The sequence below is a fragment of the Chionomys nivalis genome, chromosome 3, assembly GCF_950005125.1.
Source record: "Chionomys nivalis chromosome 3, mChiNiv1.1, whole genome shotgun sequence".
In the NCBI taxonomy this organism is placed as follows: Eukaryota; Metazoa; Chordata; class Mammalia; order Rodentia; family Cricetidae; genus Chionomys; species Chionomys nivalis.
Window position 1 is genome coordinate 116,403,628 of NC_080088.1, and position 17,476 is coordinate 116,421,103.

General features: G+C 49.8%; 1 protein-coding gene across 2 annotated transcripts in view; it reads left to right on the plus strand.

The window, feature by feature from the left end:
* The window catches only part of Ksr2 (kinase suppressor of ras 2), a 351,718-nt gene that overhangs the window by 173,920 nt on the left and 160,322 nt on the right, over positions 1-17,476 (plus strand). The gene's annotated exons all lie outside the window — the stretch shown is intronic.

Consider the following 17,476-nt stretch of genomic DNA (forward strand, 5'->3'; position numbering starts at 1 on the left):
ACTTGGGTCTTCATGCTTGAAAGACAGGCACTTTATTGAGTGAGCCATCTTCCTAACCCAGGAACTCACTTTTTTTTTTCTATCAGCTGGAATGATTTATTCACCTATGGTGGCTTAGATGTTGAGAATTGTACCAACCCAGTTCTGGGATGTTTCTGAAGTCATCTGAGAGACACGACATTCACTCAATGGATGCTCCCCTTATTACTCAGTTTTCTTGTGGATAAATGTTTTCTTTGGCGCAGCTAATAGCTCCCTCACCTAGCTAAGTGCTTGCAGCGCCAGGCAGGCAATTACAGCCCAGGCCGGCTTGATCTGTCTCCGGCTCATTGACGAGGCATCATTATTTTTCAGTAACATTATTATTTTTTTTCTATAACAACCAGGCTTGTTCTGCACAGGAAAAATAAATAAGAAAGGCAACTTGACGCACACTGAGAGTTGTGTTTAATTTGCATCTGATTTGCATGTGATTAGGGACCTTCTTGTGCCTTGTGCTGAGGTCAGGGTGTGGTTAGGTAGGTGAAAGGGCAGGGGTATGCTTCCCATCACTATGCCCTGAGATGCCTTAAAGGAGAGGGAGGCCGAGGATCAGGGCTGTGGGCTCTGGGGGCTGCTGTCTTGTGGTCACATCTGACTGTGTGTCTCTGTGTGGCTTGTATGTCTGTCTGTGGCCACATTCTGCTGTCAGCTGGTCATATCCACACTGAAGTTCCGTAGCTTTGGGGAAGGTACCCTAGCCACAAGGTGAGACTGTCTGTAGAGTTCATCAGGCTGTTGGTTGGATTAAACGAGATAGTGTGTTGCTGAGACTAAGCAGGTGGGGAGTGAGGACGCCAGGACTCTGCACAGATGCCAGCCTGTTGAACGGTCTACAGGGATTCGAGAATGCCTAGCGGACAGGTGTTCATGTGCTGCTACCTGCTGCCAAAACCACAAGCATCTCTTGCTCATGGGACTGGGAACCCAAGTCTTCACCTAGTCACTCTGCGGCGACCGTGTTTCGGGGATGGCCACATTCTGCAGTAATTTTATGTCTTTAGCATATTTGGGCATGGTACTATAGATCCCTGGAGGACTTCCCCGGCACGTCTACCTCTCAACACAGAAAGACACAAGCGCTACAGAGGATGCCTCTTTCAGTTTGTGAGCGCAGGTGCCCGAGGAGGCCAGAGACATCAGAAGCCCTGGAACTAGGGTAATAGGCAGTTGTAAGTTGCCTGATATGGGTGCTGCAAGCCAAACGTAGATTCTCTGTAGGCACAGCCAGTGCTCATAACCACTGTTTTTTGTAAGGCTATTTTTTGTACTGGGGTTAAAGGTGTGTACTCCTACACCTGGCCTAAGTTTGGGGCTCTTGGAAGTGACTTTCTGGGCTCCTGTTTTAAGGGAACATCGTCTAGACCCGGCAAGAGGGTTGCTAGACATTCTCAGGTGCCCAAGGGTCTGTGTTGGTCAACAGTCAGCAAATCCTAGGGTGGACTAGAGCTGATTCCATCTGACCAATCCAGTCCTTTCTCAAGAGAGCTTGAGTGGGCTGGGTACTCACTGAGCCAATGGCTGAACATACAGGTGCCCCTTTCCAAACCTTGACTCCTACTCCTCACAACTTCAGGGGACCCCCCCCCACACACACATACACGGTGGGGGATGGGGACCAATTTCCCTTGCAGAAGATAGGTCCAAGGAGAGGAAAAGTGGGTTCCTGGTCTGTCTGCCTCCACATCCTTGCCTCCAGGACTGCTTACATCACCCGGGCACAATCATCACCACGATGACTTAGGAAAATGTGTGCACTGTGCCCCTCCTGTGCAATGAACTCCGCTCCCGTGGGGGTTTACCACTCATTGCTTTTCTTATGATCCAGGTAATGTGTTGATTATGAGTGGTGAGACCTCCCTGAAATCCAGGCTGAACATGGCAGCACCCCTAGGGTGGCAGGTGACAGGTGGTCCTGTGCCATACTTCAGTGACCTCAGCTTTTATGGCTCCTCCGCTCATGGAGAGGACTCATAAACGTGGCATTTGCTTTTGAGTCTTGGGGGAGCCTTGAACTTCTGATTAAATTGGCTCCAAGCAGGTGGAAAGCAGGTAGCTAAGGGGAGGTGGAGGGGCTGTTTCTGCTCAGCCTGTGGACGGCCCCTCACCGTGTTGGTTAGTGTTGACTCACACAAATATGGCTTCCTTTTCCGGAAGAGCAGCCTCCCCAGCCCCCCCCCCCCCCCCCCCCCCCCCCCCCCGCTCTGTGACATTGCTCTCTCCAGTAACCACTTTCTTCCTCAAGAAAAGTAGCCATTCTCCTAGAGCCTCTTTCTCTGGTTCACAGAGGCCCTTCTTTTCTCTTCCACTCCACCCTCCAGCATTCAAGGGTGGGAATCTGTTTGCCAACACGGCATTGGTTGTTTGTTTTCTTTTTTTAAACAAAAAATGTTCTAAATTAGTCAAAATACAAATTTGCTATATTTAAGTACACAGTTGCCCATCCATCTCCAGAACTTTTTCCTCCCCAATGTAAACTCTGTAGCAGAAAAGTAACCCCCATCAGCCCCTGGAAGCCATTAATGTAAGTCCTTTAGGCTCTGACGTATGGGGACAGGATGGTTTCCTTTTACAAGACTAAGTAATAGTCCAGTGCTGGATGCACAATAATTCCATATTTACTGTTTGCAGGAAGCATGAACTCTTCCACAGCAGCTACGCCTCTTTCCATTCCTTCCAGCTCTGACTGAGGGGCCAGTTTCTCCATCTCCTCCCCGGCTCCTATGGTTCCTAAGTACTGTCACCCGGGTGCCTATGGCGTGTCTTTCTCTCATGCTTTCCACTGGCACGTAATGTTGGCCTCCTTCATGTGCACGTTGACTTCCGCTTGTCTGTCCATCTTCTTCTGAGAAATTTCTCAAGTCTTTCCCCCACTTTTCATTATTCTTTCTCTCCCTCCTTCCCTCATCCCTTCCACCCTTCCCCATTTTCTTCCTCCGCCCTCCCTCTCTCCTTCCCTCCCTCCCTCTTTCCTTCCTTCCCTTCCTTTCCCCCTTCCTCTCTTTCTTCCTCCCCCACCCCCTCTCCTTTCTTCATTCCCTCTCTCCCCCTCTTCTTCCTTCCCCCCTCCCTCCTTTCTTCCTCCCCCACCCTCTCTAAAGATGGACTCCAGGGCTTTGGCAAGTTCTCTCTCACTGAGCTTCACCCCAGCCCTCCACTCCCCTTTGAACTGCATTTGTGGTCTCTCTTCTCCTTGAGTCTCCAGCCAATTGGTAGCAACAGAGCCCAAGCTGAGGTTGAGTAGGACTTTGCTCCCTTTGGCAATGCTCCCTTTGACCTCAGGCAAGCAGCCTCCATCCTCTGGGCTTCCTTGCTTCTGTTTCTTGTCAGTAAACTTCCTGCCTGGCTCTGAGTCGAAGGTGACACAAGGCAGGGTTGCCTGGGGCAGCCCCCATCACACCGAGGCCTCCTTGAGCGTGGCCTTATTCTCATCGCTATGGTAGACCTCATTGCTCCTTGCAGCCTGGCCTGTGCTCTCTACTGCCGGATGCTGTAGCATCCCAGAGAGTTCTGAGGTGGATGCTGTCCACAGAGCCCATGGCAGCCACACTGGTTTGGAGTGTGTGTGGCTGGAGGGGCCCTTAGAACATGGTGTGCCAGTGCCAGCAGCAGCCAATGTGGCCTTCCGTGGGCAGCCAGCCGTCTGTCTGTCAACCTGCCAAAGCTTACTGATACACAGTTCATCTTGGCGAGGGAGAAACACGACTCAGAAGTGACCCTGAAGGCTGCAGAGCCAGAGGCCAGGTACATTTGCATAGGTGGAAGGGAAGGGGTGTCCCCCAGGAGCCCTAAGAGGCACCCAGTGTCTATTCTCTCACTCTTAATGCCAGCTCTCCTCTCGGCATTTAGGTTGTGCCAGCTTCAAGATCTCAAGTGTTGGATGGGATTTAGCCCCTCCCCTGCCCACCTGCCAGATGTCCTCCTTCCCAGTGTCCCAGCAGGCAGCAGCTTCCCTCCTCCCCGCCAACCCTGAGCATGGGCTCGAGTCCTCTCAGTCTTTCCTCAGAGCTGTCAGCAGACTGCGGCTCCCACCTGGAGCCCTGTCCCTCGCTCAGAGCAGGTGCCCAGATTCTCATCTGAATTCGAGTCTGTTTGCTTGAAGTTGCAAATGCTCCCCATGACCTTCAGAGGTACAGTTTCCCTGGAGATGGCGACATCAGATCTGGGGACCTGCCTGACTGTGGATCAGATTTTATTCCCGGCAAGCACTGGAAAGCGGGTCCCCAGGCAAAGCCAAAGCCATCGGCCACCATCAGGGTTTTCATTTGGAAGCCAGCGAAGTGCCGCCGAGCGAGACCCCTTTGATGTGATAATGTGAAAATGAGAATTGATTAAGAAATAAAGATCAGTGCCATTTAATTAACCTGTGTGCTGGCAGCGATCAGTCGCAGGCATTTAGATGAGTAACATGCAGCCAACTCTCTTCAGGCGTGCGTGTATCAAGGGCTCAGGGAAAGGGTTGAAGTCTTAGCTCTCTAGTTAACAGGGTGGACTCTGTTTCCTTCAGGACCTCACTGAGCAAGGTCTTCAGCCCTTCTGAGTATTAGAGTCTTTCAGGACACAGAATACAGCAATGATCCCATTCCACCGTGATCCCAGTTCAGGAAGCTAATGTTCTGGCAGGGGAGTCAGAACAGGACGGCCCATGAGTCATTTTGCCCACAGCTGGATTATGAATAAAGTTTTATTGAGATGCTGCCTCCCTTCTTTTCTTTCATTTCCTTCTTTCTTAATTTCCTTTTCCTTATCTCCACTATTTTTCTCCCTCTTTCTCCCACTCTTCCTTTCAATTTCTTTCCTTTCTAATCTCCTCACTTTTTTCTTTCCAAATTGCATGTGTATCAGAGGCAATGAGCCTTTTTGCCACAAAAGATAGTCATTCGTAGGAAAGTTGGAAGCTCCCCCACCTTCCTCATTCTTCTGTCTCCTTCACCATAAACTTTCATAGTTCTTCAAATACATCATGCAAATATACAGGGAATATTTAAACAGACTAGTCATGCATTTATACACATTTATTTTTAAATACTGTTTGTGTATGAAAGCTCATACAATATCTGTTGTCTGGCAATTTTTGTTCTTTATAAGTTAGTATACCTTGTGCTTTTAAACAACTGTTTGTTTGACCAGGAGCCATAAAACCCCATCTCAAGGACTAAATCTGTCCCAAGTTGGTGCAATCAATAAAGTTTTATTGGGGCCCATAAAGTTTTATATTGTCCTGCTTAACTGTAATTGTCAACTAGGCACATAGAACTGTTTGGGAAAGAGACCAATTGAAGACTTTGGTCTTGAGCTGTCTAAGAAGGCTAGCTGAGCATACCTGCCTGACAGGCAGCAAGCAGCGTCCTCCATGTTCCTGCTGGGATTCCTCCGGTGTGAGCCCCTGTAGGTCATGCTTTGTGGAATAATGAGTAGGCCTGCCTTGAGGATTCCTGTTGGAGTTTCCATCCTGACTTCCCTCAGTGATGGATGGGGACATGAAGTACAGGCCAGATAAACCCTTTCTTCTCCTAAGTTGCTCTTGGCCAGGGTGTTTGTTACAGCCACGGAAAGGAACCAGATAGAATACATGACACATGCCTATTTGTTTACACATTGCCTGTAACTGCTTTCGAATGGCACAGTTGAGTTGAGTAGTTGCCATGGAGACAAGAATGCCCAGGAAGCCTGTGACATTTGCTATCTGGACCCTTTCAGGTTTGTTAACTTCTGCTGCTAAACGACCCCTTTTCTTCTTACTGAGCACATAGTATTCTACAACCTGGCTGTAATCTTTAATTAAGATGTCCCGTTTTTAAGACACCAACTATGCTGTAAATGAGGACCTGACAAACAGGCTGGATCTGGCCCCTTGAAGCTTGTGGCTGTGATGGTCTCATAGCTGTGTGTCTGTGTACTTGAGACTGTCTCAGAGGTGTGCTTGGGTTCCATTTCTTCTTTCCTTCTGGAATGTTCCAGCCAAGTCAGCCAGCACTCAGGAGGCAGAGGCAGGCAGATCTCTGTGAGTTCGAGGCCAGCCTGAGCTAGTTCCAGGACAGGAACCAAAAGCTACAGAGAAACCCTGTCTCGAAAATCCAAAAAAAAAAAAAAAAAAAAAAAAAAAAGATCTATTTCCCCCAGTGAGATCTGAGTGGGTCTGATTGGCACCTGGCGACTCAAGGAGGCCATTGTCCTCTAGTCAGCATCTCCAACTGACCCGTGCAGGAGAGAGACAGTCCCCAAAGGAGGAAGGATGGATGCCAGGTGGCCTTAAGTCAGACATCTCCTGCAGGGCAGCAGGACACAGGCCACGGACTCAGATACTTAACACACAGGTCTCGCTGAACAGTGAGACTTCAGTAGATGAAGGGGTCCAGTCGCCCTTGGCAATAGGCAAATTCTCTGTCCTCATTCATTTCAAACGATCAGGCTTTGTGGCAGCTTGCTGGCTGCGTGCATTGGGTGTATGCCAAAGGTCTCACCGAATAGGCCCCAGCTCTTTAAACACAAGGAAAAGGAGCCGAAAGCCTTCTTGGAAACCCTGTAGGCCAGCCACGAGTGTCCATGCTCACCCACCCTTGCTGTGAGCCTTCATGCAGACCCATCTGTCCCACATAAGCAAGGGACAGTCGGGGAGCCAAAGAGGTGACCCTACCACATAAATAAGAAGTCTTGAGCTCAAAGCTGCAAGAATCCTGATTGGGCCAAGGTCACGGTGCTAAGAATGGAGGAGAGCGAGCTGGGGAGTAAGGAACTCTTGAGACAATCTGCGCCTAACCCTGTAGTTTATGGGAGGGAGGTTGAGCCTAGCGGATATAAGTGACTAACCCTGAGGAGTTCAGCTCACAACCCTGCTTGGGCTGAGAGCTCCCAACCTCTGGTGTGTGGGAGAAGCTGCTATCTGCCTTATAGGCTCCGATGGTTGGAACCCAAGGAACCACCGGATAAAACTTGCTGGTCTAGACACAGTAGGCATACCTACGTGGTTTCTTTTGGGTGCATGCGTGCGTGGAGGTCTAAGGACAGCCTTCAGGATAACTTCAGGAGTTAGTCACCTTTATGATTTTGGGACTGTGTCTCTCATTGGCTTGCAGCTCACCAGCATAGCTCCATTGGCTGTCAGTAAACGCCAGGGTTGCTCCTGTCCCTGCCTCTCCAACACACGTGCGCACGCACACCCAACAGGGTTTCTCTCTGTAGCTCTGGCTGTTCTTAAACTCATTCTGTAGTCCAGGCTGACCTTGAACTCAGAGATTTGCCTGCCTCTGCCTAGTGAGTGCTGGGATTAAAGGGGTGCACCACCATTGCCCAATTCACGCCTGACTTTTTTTTTTTTTTACTTGAGTGCTTGAGATTCAAACACAGTTCCTCATGTCGCATAGCAAGCGCTTTCCCGATTGAGCCATCTCCCCGCCATCTCCCCAACCTCCAGATTAATTTCCTCCTGAGGAAAAAGGGGAGGGCCTGGGAAATGCTACCCAGGGGTAAGTTTTTCCAGTTGACCCCCGACTTGGGTAGGGAAGGGTCTTTGCTGGCTCACACGTCAACAAGGTTCTACATTGCCTAGGGTGTTGACCCTGGGTGCTATCATAGAGCAATGTCTGAGCCTTGCGAGCCTTTTTTTTTTGTTTTGCCAGGAATTTCAAACAAATCCAAATCCTAGCATGTCTGTGACATATATTAAAACAAAGTGCTTCGGAGCTAGGTTAAATCTGGTTCAAATCCTGCCTCCACCACTTCCGTACTGTGTGACCTCAGTGGAGCTGCAAAGCCTCTCTGACCATCTGTTTGTTAATCTAGAGATAACTTCCATCTTAAATGAAGAAGGTGACCTAATGCCTTTATATATACATGAAAATTATATATAGATATATATGATTACTGCCACAAAAGCAGGGGCCTGGAAGCATGCTGTTTGTCCTTCCTGGTCCCTCCCATCAGCTACCTTCTTTCCTGTTTCTGATACTAGTCAGTTGACTCTCTCTGCTTCATTGTCTGACCCCAAGGAGAAGCCAGGAGGAGAGGGAAGAAGCTGGCCTGGTCGTTTCTCTAGGGACACCGTCATTTATTGGGCTGACGGAAGCCTGGCCACATCCCACCGTCCCCAGGGAGACAATGAGCAGAGACCTCTGAACCAATTTATCTTGGAAATTGTCTTTTTCCTCAGGCAGAGGGAGGAAGGGGGAACTTAGAAGACAGCATCTAACCAGATGCCCTGCAAAGTCTGCCCCAAATCAACCATCCTTTTTAATAACGAGGGTTGTCATGAGCCCCAGTTCAATCGGAAATGACAGGCTGTGTAAATATTTGCTCCTGTAACTGATTTATGGGTTAGGGAGCAACAAAAAATAAGATTAGTCACTAATCATGGGGCTACAGGAAGATCAGGAAGCCCGGATGCCAGGGCCCACTGCCTGGAAGGTGCAGGCTCTCACCCAGGTTGGTGTATACTCTGAGGACAGTGGGAGAGACAGGGTGCTGTGTAGGGGTCTTCACCTGGGGCTGTGGACCTGTGGGTTATTCCTTAGGGGAGGCTTCAGGCAACATCAAGACCAGCTCTAGCTAGATGCCCAGATCTGAGCTCAGGGTGGGCTTTTCCTTGAATTTGATAGCTGGCCAACTTCCTGTGGGGATGGGAAACAGGAGCAAGTGTGGGTGATGGTCTTTGATAGTGAGGTCGACACACTTGAGTCTTCCTGAGTATATGAATTGTTAAGAAGGCCAATAATGGGCACTATCATTCCTTCTGCAAATGAATTATGTCCCTGGCATAGCACTCAGCTCCTGGCATCATGGAACTGGCTTGGCATCCCTGGTGTGGTGGCCCACTCCCTTGTTCTGGATTTCCTGCAGGTTCAGCTCCACACAGTCATCACTCAGAGCCAGCTCTACCGTCAGGATGGGTACTGGGTCTCACCTCGCTGTAGCATCTAGATACAGTGGAGTCCTGGATGAGCTGATCCCTCCAGATTTATTGACCCTCTCCTGGGTCACCAGTGTAGGGCATCCATGAGTGCCCGTGTTGCAGAGTGTAAGGACACATGATCTTCTTCCATCTGTAAATTCATACTAGTGACCGTACTGGAGCTGGGGAGATGGCTCAGTGGGTCAAATTGCCTTGCAGGAATAAGGACTCAAGTTCAATTCCCATCACCCATGTAAAGATCTGGGTATGATATTGTTTGCTTGCAATTCTAGGGCTGATGGGCCACGGGTAGAAGCAGACAATTAGAAAAATTGGCCAGTCAGATTAGCTGGATCACTGAGCCCAAGTGACAGACACTGTTTCAAAAAACAAAAATTAAACCAAACTAAACCAAAACCAAAAAAGATGGAGAGCATCTGAGGAATGACACCCAATACTGACCTTGGTCTTCATGGGTGTATGTACATACGTGTACATGCATGCACCCCTCCCACACCTGTATATACACATGCACAGCCCAAACAAACATGACACATGCAGAAAATGTCCTTACCAATCTCTTATAATATCCAGGCATTATGCTGGCCCTGAGGTCCATAAAGAACTGGCCAGATGTGACCCCTACCCTCCTTGGGCTTTGAAATAGGAAGGAGACCTCAATGTCCATGAGGCGATTGGAAAGGCAGCCACATGCTTCCAAGCCAGGATCCATGCTGTGGAAAGGCACGGCTGCTGGTGATGGGGCTGAGTTGCCCCAGGAGGAGAGGAGATGGGCTAGAATCTGGGCATCAGGGACAGACAGATAGTGGGATGTGAGATTCAGGGGCAGCTTTGAGAGGCACCTTGGGTTTTCCTACTTTTAGGAAGGTGTGTTAGGACCCAGAGAGTCCCAGTGTGGGGGGCAAAGGTATGGTGTAGGGGTCAGAGGCTCCTGATCTACTTTTGGAAGGACTCTCTTTTAGGATGTGGCTCTGGTAACTCAGGGCTACACGGTCTCTTGGTGATCAGGCCTGCCCTGAATCAGAGTTATTCCTAATGTTTCAGGTGCTTGCAGAAAGTCTTTTGGAATGCCCACTTGGCTCCACACTCTGGCCTCAGTGCATTCACTCTGACACAAGGCCGTGATTAATGGACAAGAAGCAACCGTTTAATTTTTCTTCTTCCTCAGACCTGGGCTTTGACCTAGCACGTACTTTTCAAGTGTGTGCGTTTACGCTGTACACATTACCTGTGTTTTAACTTCTAGGATATCTTTTATGAGACAGGGTCTCCTGCAGCCCAGGCTGGCCTACAGCTCACTAACCTTGAACTTCTGATCCTCCTACCTCCACCTCCAGAGTTCAGGGATTACAAGTGTGTGCCACCCACCACCACTGGTTTACGTGGTGCCGGGGACCGAACAAAGGACTTGACGCCTGCCACACAAGTGGTCTGTCATCTCATTTACAACCCTGCTGTTTTCTAAGCTTTCATAGAGAGCCAGGTTTCTTAGTGTGTCAACCAAATCTGCGACTCCAGTCCCTAGTGAGCTTCGAGCATCTCACTGGGAAGCAGTTTGATCTTTAGCTTGGATTGTCTTGGAAGAAAAGACATGCATCCAAAAGACATGCGTTCCACTGTACCCGCCACTCCGCTGCCTAGGGCATTAGTTTTCTTTCTTGGAAGAAAATATAGAGAGAAACAGCTGCATATGCCACTTAAATTATGTCTTATTATTTAAAAACAGTACTCCTGTCACTAAATGGAAACAGTGGAGACCAGTCTAAAAGTAATGAGGCGTCTGTCTCTAAACCCTCCCCCCAAGCCTGCCAGCTGTCTCCTCATGTGGATCCTTCTAGAAAATGTAGATACAGATGTCCCTGCCTCTGGATGACTGTGCCCATGATCTTCCTAGTGTACGGTGGCGTGAAAACAATTTGCCTTCAGCAGAAACTGCTCAGGCGCTGGATTTTCATCTCTCCGAGGGCTGGCAGGATTCAGTGCGATTTCTCTACAACGGGCAGCGGCAGTGAGCCGTGGTTCCTGTCTGTCACGTGTTCTGAGGGGAACAGCTGCATTTCTGTACTGGGCTGGTGGGTGTGTCTGATGCACACCCGTGATAGCTTCATATGATGGTGGCTCTGTTGGACTGGGACCATCCTGTAAGCTGAGGAGCATCCGTGCTCTTGTGTGTGCTCCCCTTGTCCATACAACACAGCAGCTGAGGACGTGGCCAGGTTTTCCCAATGTCTCTCCTCTCCTTCATCAGCCAGCTTGCCCTAGAAAGCTGGGTCCCCATGGTTTATCCTTCATCTCCATGGTCCTACCCTGGCCCAAGTCATTGTTCTCTTGCCTGGGTGACCCCACAGCCTTTTTCCCAATGACATTTTTTTTCTGGTGATGGAGATGGAACCCAAGGCCTCGTGCATGCCTGGCAGGTGCTCTACCACTGAGTCATGCTTTTAGCCCCTCACTGGGGAATTCCAGGCAAATGCTCTGCCATGGGGTCACACCCTGCCCAGTTCCTCTTTAATTAAAAAGATTAAGATTAAAAATATTTATGGTGTGTGTGTGCATGCACATTTGTGCATGCATGTGTGTGTGTGTGTGTAAATATGGGGGCTTGCACATGTCAGTGCATTTGTAGAAGTCAGAGGGACAACTTTTGGGAGTTGGTTCTCTCCTTCTACCACAGGCCTCAGCGCTCAAATTCAGGTCACCAGGGCCTTCTCTCCCAGCCCCATTCTTTGCTGTCCCATCAGACTCCATCCTGCACTTTAAGCAGAGAGATCATTTCAAGACAAAGTTGGTATCATTCTCTTCCAGCTTCCTGGGGCTGCGGAAGGAGGATTCCACCCTTTTTCTGACAGTGCAGACAGGATCTGCAGAGGTCTGATCCACTGCCCCCAGCTCATGTTCTGGGTTTCCTGCCCTGGCCTTCTTTTCTTTCCATAGCCCCTGACAACCCCCGCCTCCCTCCTGTCCCACCCCAGACCTTCCCAAGACTCACTCCTCCCTGAAATTCAGGGCTCCAGGGAAAGCAGTGCCTGTCCACTCCCTCATGTGGCTGTGCTGGTCTTTCTTCCCCAGACATGTTTGCAGGACACCTTGGAATGAATGCACATCTTTTAAAGACACAGTGACACAGGGGCCACACTGCAGACATCTTCATCCCTCCACTCCCTAACAAATGTTGATGCCTTCTCCATCCTGACTCTTGCCAACCCACGGTGCTCCCAGTGGATGGGATGGTGGTAATTTAATTGGCATTCCAAATCTGAGGGCAATGGAGATGCTTTCAGTGTTTGCTAGGCCAAGTTAACGCTACTACAGGGGGATAGAAATCTGACAAGAGAAAGAGGAGAGAAGCGGGCAAGGGGAGGAGGAGAGAGATTTGTGAGAGAGGGAGGAGGAAGAGGGGGGACCCGAAGAGGGAGGGAAGTGGAATTCAGAGGGCTTCACTTGCCAGGAAGCATCAGTGGATAAGACATCAGAGTAGGAGGACCAGTGAGATGGCTCAGCAGGTAAAGGTGCTGATCACCAAGTCTGAACCTCTGAGCTTGGTCTCTGGGACCTGCAGGGGACAGAACTGATTTCTGCACGTTGTTCTTTGTCCTGCACACACACACACACACACACACACACACACACACACACACACACACACACACATACACGGAGCCACGATCCCATTTTCTCAGCATAGAACTCAAGAGCAAAGGCAGTGTCCAATTAGAAGAGGGACTTGCGGAGGGGCTAAGATGGGACCAGCTTTCTGCGGGGTACCCAGTGACCAGTTCACGAAAGACAGCAGGTCCCTTGGGATGAACACAGGACCATAAATCAGACAGCTGAATAGCAGGGTCTTCCTCATTCTAGAGGGTGGGATGTCAAGATGGCTCAGCAGGTCGGTTTGTTGTGAGGCCTCTGTCCTTGGTTTGCAGGTGATGCCGCTGCTCACTGTGACCCCACGGGACCCTTTCTCTGCATGTGCGTCCATCTTAGAAGGACACTAATCCTGCTGGGTTAGGGCACCATCCTTATGACCTCATCTTACCTTACTGCTTGTCTTCTTTTCATACATTCTTCCTTCCCTCCCTCCTCTTCCTTCCCTCCTGGATGAGGTCTTTGTGTGTTCCAAGTTGGCCTTGAACTTGCTGGGGAGCCAAAGACAACCTCGAACTCTTAATCCCCCTGTGCTAAGTTTATGAGATATTTGGGTTCGAACCCAGGACTGTGTTAGCACCAGGCCAGCATTCTTCCCGCTGAGCTGTATTCCTAGCTCCTGTAACTCTCAAGACCCAGGATCCCGTTTCACCTTTGCATTCTGAGATGGGGGTGGGTGGGTAAGGACCTCAACGTATGGATTTGGGGGGTGATTCATTCTAAGACTGGAAGGGGGGACTTTGAAGGACAGGGATGTACCTTGAGTGTCTCATTTGAGGACAGTTCCTACCCTCATCATACAGGAACGGTTTCTCTTCCCTGTCACTGTGGCTCTCAGACATTTGTGTGTCCAGGGCAAAAGGAAGTCTTGCGTCTTCCTCATGGATGTGTATCTATCTTTCCTCAGCTTTGAGTGCTGACCTGCCTCCCCACGGGAAGGACTTTGCCCCCTATCTAGAAGCAAAAGTCCTCCTTGACAAAGGGCAAAAGGAAGGACCCCAGTAGTTCCCTCTGCATTCACCACTAGCCACCTGGAGTATTCCCATCCCGCTTGTTGGCTCCTTAAAACCACCCTGGTAGAAGTTGCTTGTAATGGCAAAGTCCTTGGGACTCAGAGAGGTTAAGTCACTTGACAGAGGTCACACAGCTACTCAAGGAGTAAATACACAGAACAAGCAGCATTAGAATGGTTTCTTTAATTGGATGAAGGACTGTGTTGCCACATTGGTCATTTTAACCCTTTAAAGGCCACTCTTAGGTGTTGTTAACCCTCAAGGCTCAGCAGTTACCACCCCTGCCCACTTTCAGGGCCCTCCATGACCTCAAAGCAAACAGCACCTCCACATGTGCTTATACCCACTCCCCCTCCTGTTCTCCAGTCCTGACGGTGCCGGCCTGCTGCCCATCTCTGTGGACTTGCCCACTCCGGTGGTTTTATATAAACTGTAATGCATGGTCCTTTGCATCTGGCTTCCTTCCTGAGAAGTGACAGCTCTGAGGTTCACTTGTTTTTAGGCTATGAGTCGGAACATCGTGAGATTGCAGCGGTTTGACTATCTAGGCTGATCACATTTGTCTTCTGTCGCCCAGTGATGCGCATTTGGGTTTTTTTCCCCTGCCCTTTGGTGGTTGTCAGTGTTCATGTATCAATGTGTCAAGTGCCAATGTCCAGGGACACTTTTTGTTTGAAGATATATTTCCCATTCTTTTGGGTATATAGCTTGGTAATAAGATTGTTGGGTTGTATAAAACTCTAGTTTTACATGGTCGAAGCATGACCAAAGTGTTTTCCATAATGGTCAGGCACCTTCACATTCTCCCCAGTGACGCAGGTGGCTTCCCATTCTCCATGTCCTCCTCAGCACATAGTATGCCCCCTGTGTGTGAGTGTGGCCACAAAGACTAGGGTTATAACTTGTCATTTGGATCGTGTCTTTCACCATTAACTCTTCAGCATCTCCTTACATGCTTATTGGGTCTTCATATGTCTTCTGGAGAGAAATGTCTTTTTCAAGCCCCTTGCTAACTCTTCATTTTTATCTTTTTAATATTCTCTGAAAACCCTATTTTCTAAGCCATAATATTCATGTAGAAACACAAATTCATCTACTCATCCATTCACCCATCCATCCATCCACCCACCCATCCATCCACCCATCCATCCATCCATCCATCCACCCATCCACCCACCCACCCATCCATCCATCCATCCATCCATCCATCCATCCATCCATCCATCCATTCATCCATCCATCCATCCTTCCACCCATCCATCCATCCATCCATCCATCCATCCATCCATCCACCCACCCATCCATCCACCCACCCACCCATCCATCCATCCACCCACCCATCCACCCACCCACCCACCCACCCACCCATCCATCCATACACCCACCCACCCACCCATCCACCCACCCACCCACCCATCCACCCACCCACCCACCCATCCACCCACCCATCCACCCACCCACCCACCCATCCATCCACCCACCCACCCACCCACCCATATACCCATCCATCCATCCACCCACCCACCCACCCATCCATCCATCCATCCATCCATCCATCCATCCATCCATCCTCCACCCACCACCTGCTCATCTGTCTACCCACTCATTCCCCTCCTTCCCTCTCCATCTTTCTTTCTGTTATTCCTTCATCTCGCCTCTTTTATCCCCTTTCTTCTTTCCTTGTCTGTTCTTTTATCCCCATCTTTCCCCATCCAACCTTCATTTCATTCTTCCTTCATGACATCTCTCTTCCTTCTCCTTCCCCAGTCTTTTCTTCCATCTGTCTGTCTAACAGTTATCTGCTCCTGTGACTATGGACTGGTAACCACATCACTTCTGACATCTCTGAGCTGCTGGTTTGGATGCGGTGCACCCCAGTCTTGCTCCTATTTGCATGACTTCGTTGTCAGTGCCTTAGGCTCCCCTAGGTGTTTGGTGGGGGGTGATCATAGCTTTTTGCTCAGGGGTTTTCCCTTGTCCCCTTTCCTGGCTAAGGCTGGTTGGAGGTGTTCTGGGAATCTCAGGCAAAGCCCCGCCTGGCTTCACTTCTCAGTTTCTTTCTAGGCTTCCTGCCTGGCTGTGTGACTGTTGGGCAGAACCAGAGTACAGACATGCTCATGACAGGAAACGGAGTGTAGGCTTGTCTGGGCCAAGCATGCTACCTCAGGGAAGGGGTCCAGGGTTCTCTCCATTGTCCAGGTGGGACATCTCATTTCTGGTGACTCAAATCCTGTCTCTCTGTCCCTAGCAGCCGTGTGCTGATCTTATGCATATGTCTCTTTAAATTCCCACTGTTGGACAGTTCCAGGCAAAAGAAACTCACTGTTTCCAACTTCCAGTCCAGGCAGGGACACGATATCACATGTGAGCTGCTGTACGGGGAGAACCTGCCTGAGCCCGGCAGCAGGCTCCTGAGGATTGATCACTGCCACAAGGGTGCTAGAGGGGTGACTAGGCAGGCAGAGGGGTGTGGCCTGCAGAGCGTGGCTTTTTTTTTTTTTTCTTAAGGTGGTACCCAAAGGAGTCCTAGAGCCCTGCAGGACTGGCAGTTTGCAAGCAGGTTCTGCAGAAGCCACCAGAGGGCGCTCGGCTCCGTGCTGGGCAGATGGGAGTTTGGGGAGGTGGGTGGGAAGGCGGCAGGAGATGTGGTCTCGCTCCTGTCCTCTGGGAGCAAACAGTTGGGAGTGGAAGGCAGAGTTTTAGAATGTAGTGATTTCTGCCCCTGGACCACAGCCTTTATTCTGAATGCCCATTTGAACAAACAAACAAACAATAAACAAACAGCCAGCACAGCCTGGGGAAGGGGGGTGGTTTCTGAGAAGGCTTTCCTGGAGGAAGAACACCTGTCCCTGCTGGGAGGAACTGGGGCTACCAGGAAGGTTCCAGAAAGAGATATGCCAGAGCTGAGTTATCAAGACAGAGATCAAAGAGGCTGAGCAGAGGCGGGAACTCTGGGCTGTGGAGACAGAAGGGTCAAAGGTGAGAAGGCTGCTGGGTTGGGGTTCATATGAAGGATGGCTGTTGGCAGCCATGGTCAGGAGCTGGGGGGTTCCTCAGAATAGTGAGGGTCACTAGGATGGGGAGATTGACGTTGTCTCAGAGAGCGAGAATGTTACAGATATGGTCACTTTTGGACTGGACCATGGACTATGTGTAGGAGTCTGTCGAGCAGGGAAGGCAGCAGACCACACGAAGTGTCGGGTGACTGGCTCAGGGGGGCACGGACAGATGGACGCATTTGAGAGGAGGCCTCTGGAGCTGGCTTTGCTGGGTTCTTTTGTCTTATTCGCTCCAGTGTCCTCCTCGGGAGAAAGAGGATGTGGGTGCAAAGTCCTTTCTAAGATAACTTTAAGGCTTAAATGAGGAGATACCCCAAAGTCCCTGATTTGGTCTTTGGGATACAGCTTGCACTTAATCCAGAGTAGCAGTGGCTGCTGTCACTGCCACCGATGCTGTTAATAATCTCAAGTCTCCTGTCTGGTGAAGCGCAAAGTTTAGACACTGAGTTTTGTGCTTATGCTCTGAGAGACACCCTCACTTAGCTCTGATCAGAGCTCAATCGGCACCTAGCTGGAGCCCTCTGTCTTTAAGGCTTCCTCCTCTTCTCCGTCCCTCCCAGTGAGCTGCTCACAAGGATGTTGTCTGGGGGAAAAAGAATAAAAGAAAATCATCCTGAGTCCTGAATTTCCTTTTGCTTCAGGACAGAGCTTTGCTCTGTTGTTCAAGCCGGTCCCAAAGTCAACATCCTCCTGCCTCAACCTCTCAAGTGCTTGGATTACAGTAGCGCATCACCAAGCCAAACTAAGTCCCTCACCTTATTTATCTTTTTTTTTTCACATTAAAAAAGTATACATTTTATAGGTGTCTTGCT